This window comes from Capsicum annuum, chromosome 5 (genome assembly GCF_002878395.1).
Source record: "Capsicum annuum cultivar UCD-10X-F1 chromosome 5, UCD10Xv1.1, whole genome shotgun sequence".
Classification (NCBI taxonomy): Eukaryota; Viridiplantae; Streptophyta; class Magnoliopsida; order Solanales; family Solanaceae; genus Capsicum; species Capsicum annuum.
Window position 1 is genome coordinate 55890451 of NC_061115.1, and position 11429 is coordinate 55901879.

Here is an 11429-nt window from a genome sequence, read left to right on the forward strand (position 1 = left end):
ATAAATCATTACTATTTTTCTTTGTATTATTACTATTTTTATAGCTTCATGTTGGAGAAGGATAGAAGCGTAAAATATTATGCATTCTTACCTAAATTAAATAAAGACTTAAATAAATTTCAAGTTTTTTTTTTTATATAAAAAGTTCAAAACCTAAAAAGAACTAAAAGTCTTCAAAATCTTACCTAAAATATGTTTTCTAATATTGAAGCACATATAGATAATCATTAACTATGAGAGTATTTTCCCTTTGGTAATTATTCTATTTAAGGAATTCTTTTCTAATTTTGCACTTAAACATTAATTAATTCTTTTTAAATTTTTATATATAACTAAAAAAAATTTGTGACCATTAGATTGTGAATGAATTTGGTCTAATTACATGTGGATCAATAAAAATAATGTCATGTATTTAATTTAAATAAAATTATATTTCACATCAAAATTTGTTAAAAGGAGGAGGCATTTTTGGACTTAAATTTAATGTTAAGGGCATTTTTTCTCCAAAAAGGTGGATGAAGGGATATTTTTGAACCAATAGAGGAAGAAGGACATTTTTGAGTTATTTCTCATACATTAAGGGTATTTTTTTAGCCAAATAGATGGATGAACGGGTATTTTTGAGCTTAAAGGTGGAAGGAGGGTATTTGTGTACCACTTTCAATAGTTGAAGGGTATATTAGACCCTTTTTCGATAAATATAAGATCCCTTTTCTAAAGCAGTAGCACAATAACATTCACAATTTAGTCCTCAAATAGCCTGATTTAGAAGGAAATTTTCTCCTAATAGGTTATATGCTTTTTGAATTAGCTTTTCATATGTACACCAGTTGGCCAAACCATATTAGTAATATGATTTTTGGTATATTTTTCTTTTTCATCTGATTTGTCACCTACGAGATTTGCAATTAAATTAGCTTTCGCATGATGTCATCTCGATTCGAACCGAACATGGCGGACCCTGATTTTAAACTAAGGAGATTATAAAAGTATAAAAAATTAAATATATGGAGAAGCTAAAAAGATCTAACACACACTACACATACACTTAAAAAAATAGTTTTATCGTTATATATTAAGCATAATTTTGTACGATGAAAATTGGGATAACTCTTTTTGATATCCTAGTTCCATCCATGATTTGCATAACCTATTGGTAGCTTTTTCTATTGTCATTGTAATTTTTTTAACTTCAATTATTTTAATAGAAACTTCAATTATTTTAATAGCATAGTATAAATATTGCTTTTGATGTATCCGTAAGAGTTATAATATTCTACCGAATTTTAGGGTTAGAAATTGAGTGTAATATTCAAGTGATCCATCTTTACCTTCTCAAGCTGACTTCTTTGAGTTGGAGTTGTCACAATTCAAAAGAGGATCATAATGATATTTATCGTGACTCAACCTTGATAAGTAAGTCAATTATTCAAACTGATAAGTAGGAACTGAAAACAACAATAATATAACCCAAGTGAGACTTCTAGAATGAAGTCAAACCCACACAGGTAAAATAATAGAGTAAGTCTGAAATAATTGTCATAAATCACCCAAAATTGATGCCATAATATAAGAGCATCTAGTACAATATTCGAAAAATAAAAAATACATATCTATCTCGGAATCATAAATAAAGACAACTAGGGATAAATGAGCTCCGAATCAGTCCTAAATTCTGGGGCGAATCAATACCTTGAGGTTTGGGATCTCTACACAAAATCAACCACCACGTGAGGTGCTTGTACTAGGATCTGCACCGAAATGGCATAATAGGGGTAACTACGGTTCGCTTGTACTCACTAAGTATTCGACTGAGCAGAAAATAAGATAAGTAAAATATTACTATGAATACATCACACGCAAGCGAAAAAGTTTAAAATGATAGCTCGCATATATATATCTATCTATCTATCTCTCTCTATATATATATGTGTGTGTGTGTAGATATAAATATGAAAATAAAGAACAACACATATATACAAAGAAAATACTTAAACCAAATACGAATCAAAAAAACTAACGAAATAATGAATGATGCATGTGCAAATGAAATGCAACATGAATGAAATGAATAGTAAAAGCCTCGTATGACTTTCTGTATATACCCACCAAACTCGCAATTGTTAGGTAGGACCGAAGGGGGGGGGGGGGGTTGTAACTTATATACTATATCTTATATCTCAATCTCAATTCACTACTCCGGCTCGTATTTACGAAGAGAGTTTTCATAAAAGTGTCTCATTTTTTTAAAAAAAATAGTGATTCTCAATAGTGTCAGTATCTCATAAATGTATATGTATGAAATAAGGATATAATGCTTACAATCAACTCAATATGATGATATTCAATCTATCCAACACATATATGCATAAGTGAGCCTAGAAATCAAATCAATATGTCCACAATCATTATTATCAACTCTATTAGGAAACATCAGATTAAATTTTCATGTAAGACATTATTAATGTCATATCAACCTCTAACTCAAGCAATTCTATCATGATAAAGGCAATCAATGCTCAAATAAGGCTTATTTTAGCAATATAAACCCGCATACGAGTATTATATCTAGAATGAAGATATTTAAATGCATATATAAGGCCAATGATCTCAAACTAAGACATCACATAAAACACACAATATCAGATATCACCAGTCAACAACAATAGAATATAAGCCCCTACACGAACATAGAACGGTAATAATAATCACAAAATATAAACTTCATAGTTATTTTTTCCAAACCATAGCATGCTTTACTTATTTATTAACTACCCAGCTCAATCTTAAAGAAGTGAAGCCATAACCTACCTCAAATGAAGAAATTCTGATCTGAAGTGATTCAACACGAAGCCTTTCTATAATAACCCTCTAGGTCATTTTCTCAATTTTCATGTGTTTCTGGTGTTTTGAGCCTTCTCATAGAAGTTGCAAGTCATTTGTGACATGTTAGAGCCATTGGTTTGGGTAACGAACATTCGGTTTAATTTTAGGCTCAATTTCTTGTTTTGAAATTTTTGTTGTTAAGGAATTGATCTAGAATTAAAATTCTTAGTAAGCAGCCTTGGATGAGAATTCTGACAACATCGTTATCTCTTAAACATTTATCTTAGGCTAGAAAACTATTGATTCAGGTCACGAGGCTTTTAGACTCATTTTAGACTATTGGGTAGATTTGATAAGAACTAAAACTATGGGTGTGGGATCTACATTTAATCGAACAACTTTGAATAAAATTTTTAATAGTTTTATTTCGTTCAAAATGTCAAATTTAGTATGGTAGCATAGCTCATTTGCGCACACAGAGTTTTTGAATGAATCTTTAGCACCTGATCAGAGTCTATTTGGAACCATTGAAAATTCAGATGTATGGTATCTAGTGCAACCTCTAAAGCGATCTTAGATCCGCTTTAGAGGTGGTTGCTTTTTCGACCTTGTGCCGCTTTAGCAACCTTGTCTACATGATAAGGTTCACTTTAGCGGATGTCACTTTAGCGATCATGGTACCACTTAAGCAATCCCTCGCTCCTTTGCACCCGCCACTTTAGCAGTTAATTTCTGCTTTAGCGGATAAATGGTCATTTTAGCGGTCACTGTAGGAACTTTATACTCTCATTTCTCATGAATTTCAGCCATTTATTAGTTCCTTAATCCTTCAATATCAATGAAGCCTTGAGCTCAAAAATGTATAGAAATTGCTAAACTAGAGTTGGGGTTGAGTTGAGGACAGGTTAGTGGCCAATTTTTCCATCCTTATTTCGTAAGATTCCGCTTTAATTCTTCCTTTAAATATTGATTCTCTCTTTCATTTTCCTTAGCTCTAAGGACTATTTTAATCCCCAATTAAGACTTTACTTGTGCCAAAAAGTTGATCACACATTCATTGTCCTTCAAGAAACCTCATGATGAATTCAATTTTAAAATTTTGTTAACAGATCTTGCAGATCATTTTAATTGTATTAACACGTAGTTTATGATGTTGATAGCTTGACACCATTCATTGATTAAGGAGTGAAGATAAGTAGCTTATGAATGGTTCAAGACTGCGGTTTGATAATCGAGGTAGGCTTTGATCTATTATTCTCTATGAGATTATATATTGTATTAATTGCATGCTAGGTAGGGGTTATAAGATAGGTTAGGGACATTATTATTAGTATTTTACCTACTTAGGGGATTTAATTAAGTCTTAACCTAGAATACCTGTCATAGCTTTAGCATATTATTAAGCATGATTAGTTATCTATATGACCTTAGGTTGGAACTGACATTAAAAATCCTTAGTATAGGATTTAGGATAGTACTTACCCTTTTTGATGATATTCCTTAATGAGATTCACTTAGTAGAATGATGTCTCTTATTGGTCCCATCTCTGGCTTTCTTTTTGTACGTGTATACTCTTATTCATATGCATATTACATCATTGGGCTCGAGGCCTTGGTTACGAGATCATAAACACTAAGTTAGTTCTCTACGCCTTAAAGGAATTTTGGCTTAGTTTATTGACATTTTCGATACTTATAATTTCTTTGTTTGAATACTAGTGATGAATACATTCATTATCCGCATGTTCATGCTTTTCTTAGGTCGTTAAGGTCCCTTTATGCTAGATCTTAGGCCCATTATCCCTTAGGCTAGTATATAGTCCGTCCTTATGACTAGACTTAGCTCCTTTAATAGCTTGGGATGGGGTTGATAAACCTTACCCTAGGTCCGGGTAGGTGTTCTCTTAGGTTGGGTTATTAGGGATTGTAGTGGGTTCTATTGCTTTTTTTAGACAAAATGCTTCGAATGAACTTTCTTTAAGCTTAGATGACCTTATGACTGCTTCTTTAGGTTTCTACCTTGATTTTGAGTTGACTTAGACTTTATAGCATGTTTTTTAGCTTCATTACCTTTGAGAAGGGCAGTAACTGATTTTAGACCGCTCTAGATTGAATTTTATGAATAAATGGGTTGGTCATGGGCTTAATACCTTTTATTACCGCTAGTTATGCCATGGTTACGAGTTTTGATTCAAGTCAGGCATTTGTTCATGGTTACGATTTGGGAGCCCTAACACTCAATTATGAATTATCAGGCCTCTTGCTATTGCCTTATAGTTTCAGTTCGAGCTCGGTTATTACTATACAGTTATGGATCATTAGGCCTCTTATTATTACCCCATGGTTCCGATTTGAGCCTGACTATTATTATCATACAGTTATAGATTATTGGACTTTTTGTTATCATCCACTAGTTCTAATCTGATTTTAGTTCTCATTATTTCTATTGTTATGAATTTTTGGTTTGGTCCAGGCAATATATACAGACATCCCAAGTCTTCTATAGGTCCCTGTGTCCATGACCATAGTGTCGAAGGAGAATGGTCATCTTAGGTCCTGCCTTTGTGAATTGTTGAGCTGGAGAAGGTGTATATACTTATGTTGGATATGGTACTTGGTTTATACTATGCCGCCTGATTTTTTTCGTGTCTTTCTTTTATTTGCATAAATTTCCTATTACCAGTATAAATTTTTGGCACTTTATCTACCAGTCTTATGAGGGTTGTATAGGTATAGGTTATGTTTGTTGTTTGTCGAGTGATTGATTGTACCTTTCAGACTTATAGAGTACCTGTTGGGTTATTGTTTGTTTGGGATAGCCGATTGCAGTATTGCTTGGTTATTACTGTATAGCTTGTGGCAGGTTGGTTATAGACTGACACCAGAGGTTGTCAATATGCTTTTAATCCATTTTCTCTTATTATGATGGGCTTTATGACTATTCACATTTTTGTTAGAGACTGATTATGCTGGAGTTAGCTCGCCTAGTTGGTTATGATCCTCGAGATGTTAGTTCATTTCCTTTTGGTTAGCACTTTCCAGTTAACTCTTCTTATGACATATGTTTGATTTTGTTTGTAATATATATGTATATATATATATATACATACCATTTCTTCATATTACTATTATATATCTCTTGTATATATCTTTATTCATACCTCTACTATATATCGTATATTTCTTTATTCACAACACTTTTGTATATTGACTTGCTACTTACTGGCATAACTTTGTCCCAGATTACTTGTAGGGTGTGATAGCTTATCCTTACTTTTTTGAGTATTATTATATCTCATCTCTTAGATAGTCGTTTCTAATTTTTTTGGCTTTACGTGTTATTTATATTTATATTGTCTTTGGAGCTTAGTCGGTTGATGCCTACTAAGTACCTCGTATTGGTACTCATACTACACTTTTGCACCCTACAGATCATAGTACGAGTTTCTGTTGCTGACGTGAGCATCGTGCGAAGCTGTCATGGATCATAAATTTGGGATAAGCTCCCGACATTCAGAGTTGTTCCTGTCCTCCCTGTTATTGTTGGACTAACCTCTAGTTTTGTATTTTAGAGACGGTTTGTATACTTTTACTCTATATTTTACTTTGTACTCCTATTGTAATAGAAACTCTTGTACTGACATCACCAGATTTTAGGGATATACTTGCTTCTTTTTTGTATTCTTTCTCTTTTCATGTAATATTTCTTTCGTTTTCATATTAGTCTGCTGCTAGTTTTTTTGGACTAAAGGTTGGCTTACCTACTGATGGGTTATGGTAGGCGCCATTACGATCTGAGAAATCATATCGTGATAATTCCCCTTACGAACGTCCTCAAAATCAACTACAACATTCAAATATAACATCTACGAACTAAAAGAAAGTTAACAACACTCATATATTTTATTTTTGGGCCGGGTCCAAAATGGGTTAAAAAAGAGATAAAAATGGAACTTTTTTAGAAATACATTTCCCAAGATTATAGACATCTAGAGGTGAAAACTACACAAAAAGAGTTAAAAACGAAGTCCAAATATAATAAAAATCCTTTTTAAGCTTTACCGATTAAACCCTTAAATTTTCATTTTGAAATCATGAATTAATAACAGAAGTAAGGTTTTGTAGCTTACCCAAACTCAAATGGTAAAGAAATCCTCAAGAATCGCCCAAACCCGACCCTCAAAGGTCCAAAAATAGAAAAAAATGTCAAAATTAGACTTATATATTATTTCAGCGATGGTGCTCAAGTGTTCACTTCTGGGACGTTGCCAAAGCGACTAGGCTAGATATGGTTGGCCTTCACTTAAGCGTCCCATTGTCGCTTAAGCGGCCTTCGCTAAAGCGATAAGGTGATCGCTTTAGCGACAGGGGGACATGCCGGTTGTCTGCTTAACCAGTGCATTGCACGTTTTAGCGATCATATGGCCAGTTAAGTGGCTGCACCAGATTAGACTTAGCACCGGTAACTTAGCCAACATGCCAAGTCTTCGATCAGTCCTTCGAGATTCATTCAAAATTTCGTGAATGCAAACGAACAATGCTACTAGACTATTTTCGATGTTCCGTAGTCAATGACGACATTGTATTTTGAAAGAAAATATTATTTTCAATAGATCAATAATCGGGATTCTTTTTCACTATTTTTCAAATGAAAGATCGAAATACAAGATAAAGATTTTGGACCCGAATCAACCGCACTGCTAACCCAAATTCGTTATTTCAACCCTAATGAAACTGTTCAAATAGTCATTCGATAATCGAATCATCAAATATTGACCTAAGTCAACTATATGGCTTTTGAAGCCTCTTAAAACTATAAACTCACCCAAAACGTTTTTGATTGCATCGAAAACCATGTCAACTATTTTCAAATCTCAAAATCAACACATAGCACCTACAGAATAGGACAAAATGATTAAAACTCAAAAAAATAAAAATTCACAAATTCAGATCATTATATGAGTACTTACTATTACGTTATATGTTGGTTTAATGTTGTGCTTTGATCAATTTCTTGTTTTCACACTTTTTATTAATGTCTTGTGACAACTACTCTCTCCGTCTCAAACTATTAATTCCAAATTTTTTAATTTGATTTCTCATTTTATTTGTCTTTTCTCATTAATCAAGAAGAGATAATTTTTTTTTTTCATATTTTACCCTTTGCATTAATTACCTTTTCTTCAGATTAAAATATAAACATCATTTAATATGAGTACTATGATAAATTGATCATGTTATTAATTATTTTTCTTAATCAATGTGTCATCTCAATTTGGAATGAGTCATTTGGGACGGAGAGAGTAGCATAAAATGTTATTCCTATGGTGTTTTATGATGAGTTGACTTTTGTTGGAATTGTTCGTAATGATGAATTTGTAAAATAAATATATTTATCAAAACCAGATTTATCTTTTCTTTTAAATCTTGCTTCTTTATTATACTAAATAGATGCTTATTTTTGCTTGTTTAATTCCAAAAAATAAAAATTAATTTATTATTTTATACCTATTTTATCTTTATTATCAAGCATTAATTATTTTTAGTTCATTTTTTAATGAGTGAGATGTCGTATATATAGGTGATATAATAAAATTATCATTTTATTTATTGTTATAGGATAAAAAAAATCATACTCCCCCATTCATTTTTGTTTTTTTCAATTTTGACTTGACACATCCTTAATAATTAACAAAATAGAAGGACAATTATACTATATCACCCTTTAAATGTAAGAAATGATTAATATATTTTTTAAATTCATTGAAAATTGACTATAGTTAATAATAAGAATATATTAAAAATAATGATAAATTATCTCTTAATTTTTTAAAATAAATAAATAAATATACATATTTATTTTAGTATCATGAACAAATAAAAGTGAATAAACGGAGTATATAATTACATGGACCTCAACAAGCGGTGTGGTGCTGTCAATTATCTGAAAATCCTAAAAAGGATAATAATAATGCAAAAGCTGGAATTGTTAACATACTTAGTACGGGGATTAGGTGTGCTTTCAATTACTAGCTGAAAAGATAATAATAATTCATTCTGGTCCCCCTGCTTGCTGTTAATAAAATACGTAAAATAAAATAAAACAAAGTTGTTCCTCAAGGTTATGACTGATCAGCTATAAAAATAAAAATAAAAAATTATTCAAGTACGGAGCATCTACTTTTCTGGATAAATTAGTCCACTTTAATGAGCAGATGTTTCGCATGATTAACTTTCTATCCACTCTCAATTTAACAATTTGAATCTTTATAATATTTTTAGGGTAAAGTTTGGTGGGAAAGAAAAGTTTTTTTAGAGAAAGTATCTTCTCAGAAAATATTTTCTTTTGAATAAAAAAGTTAATCTTCTACATTCTTTTTGATATTTGGTAAGCAAATTAAAATATTTATATATAAGTTAGAAGCGAAAGTGGGTGGCCTTTTAGGGACGGAGCTATCTTTATCCGAGGGAACATAAATCGACACTTCTTCACTGCAAAATTTTTTCTATAATCTATAATCTATAATGTATTTATAATTTATATTTATAATCTATAATATATTAAAAGTGTGAAAATCCTTAAAAAGTGATTTAAACTTGTTGCCCTTTTAGTACTTTATAATAGACAAAACTGCCATTAACTATTTTCTAAAATTATTATTAATGTTATAAATGTATTTACATTATACTGAATGTTTATCAAGATCTAATAAGATATACTCCCTGCGTTTAAAAAAGAATGACCTACTTTCCTTTTTGAGCTGTTTAAAAAAGAATAACCTCTTTCCTTTTTTGGCAACCTCAAACTTCTGAAATTCCAATAATACCCTTGCTATCATTTTCAATATTCACCAAACATGGACCCACTAACTAGGGGTGTACATAGGTCGGATTATTTCGATTTTTTATTAAAATATAATCAAACCAATAATGTTGGTTTTCTAAATCTATAAACCAAATCAAACCAATATACAATCGGTTTTTTAATTTTGATTTTAGTCGGATTTTTTTTGATTTTTTCGGTTTTTCAATTTTCTCAGTTTTTCAATTTTCTCAGTTTTTTTACAAGTATAATGTGATTGAAGAAAAAATTAGCGGTTTTCACTAAAAAAATTAAAAAAAAATCGTCATAGAGTAGTTCCAATAAAAATTAAGTTGGCAAATTACTAAGACGTTTAAACTACTATCTCTCAAAGTAATATTATGTGGATACCTAAGTAGTTCAATTTCTAAGTTACTAGTCACAGTAACTTGTCTGAAAGTTTCCTTCATATAAAATGTGAGCACACAAAAGAATGAAGAATTGGAGACAACTTATTAAAAACTTTACTCCATAAAGTAATTAATTATAACATAATTCCATGAAAAAAAAAAAACAGAAACAAACCTAAATCACAACTTGACAAATGAGAAAAGTAAGATAAAAGTAAGATGAGAAAATAATGAGAACTCTCTGAAAACTTGGAAAGTGAAATGTAAAAAGTGAAGCAATTAAAGAGTTTTGATTATTTAAAATTAGATGATTTTGTCTATTACAACATTTTTTAATGAAGAGCAAAAAATTTAAATCACTTCTCAAAGATCCTTCACACTTTAATAAAATAGTGCAAACATAACATATATTTTATTAAAATATTTAATAAATTTTCAATTCTTAAATATTGAAAAAATAATTTTGTCTAAAGCAGACACTTTTAACTAAGGATAAAAAGTTCAAATATTTCTGAACACCGAATCAAATAAAAACGAAGTTGAAAGAAAACGAACCAAACTAAAATAGTTTGATTTGGTATTCGATGTCTACTTTTTAAAATTGTAAATTAAAGAATTGAATTGAAATTTGATAAAATCGAATCAAAGAGCAGAACGTGCACTTCTAATCAACGCCTTAACAACATAAATCATACTAATATGAATGAGAAATAATTTTTTTTTTTTTAAAATATACCTTTAAATCCTCTCGTAATCGGCACGAAGTCTCAACCACACAATCACATAATTTTTCGTTACATGCACATCATGCGAAAGCTAACAATTGAAATTACAATAAATCATACGATAAAAAAAACGTTAATTAAAGATGCATAATATTTAATATTGTTGACCTACAAATTTAAAACTAATATCAAAGAACATAAAACTAATCTTCTCTTGAACATACTCTTTAAGAATGAAAGTGTGAATGTTATTCTATTATTTATTGGAAAAAAGAAATGCTCAATATATAGATGTACAATTTTTTTTTCCTTTTAAGAAAGAGTTGATGAAATATGGAAGAAATCTAATCTAATTTGAGAAACTTTTTCATAAAAAAAATAATTATTATAGAAAATCAAGACAAACGAAACTTTAAAGAAAAGAAAATTAAGGACTCCTAATTAAATCAAAAACCATACTTAAAAGAAAGAAATTAGGTCGTATGCTAACTACAATTTGACACTACTTATTTTTTTTCTTTTTGAGGTTGGGACGTGTTTTTTTAGTAAAAATAGTTAAATAATAATTTGATAAACTAATAAAAATTCGTTTCTTATTATGTATTTAAAACTTTTTAAAATTTAATACTTATTAAAATTTTCTTATTCTAAGGCTTTTATATTTGC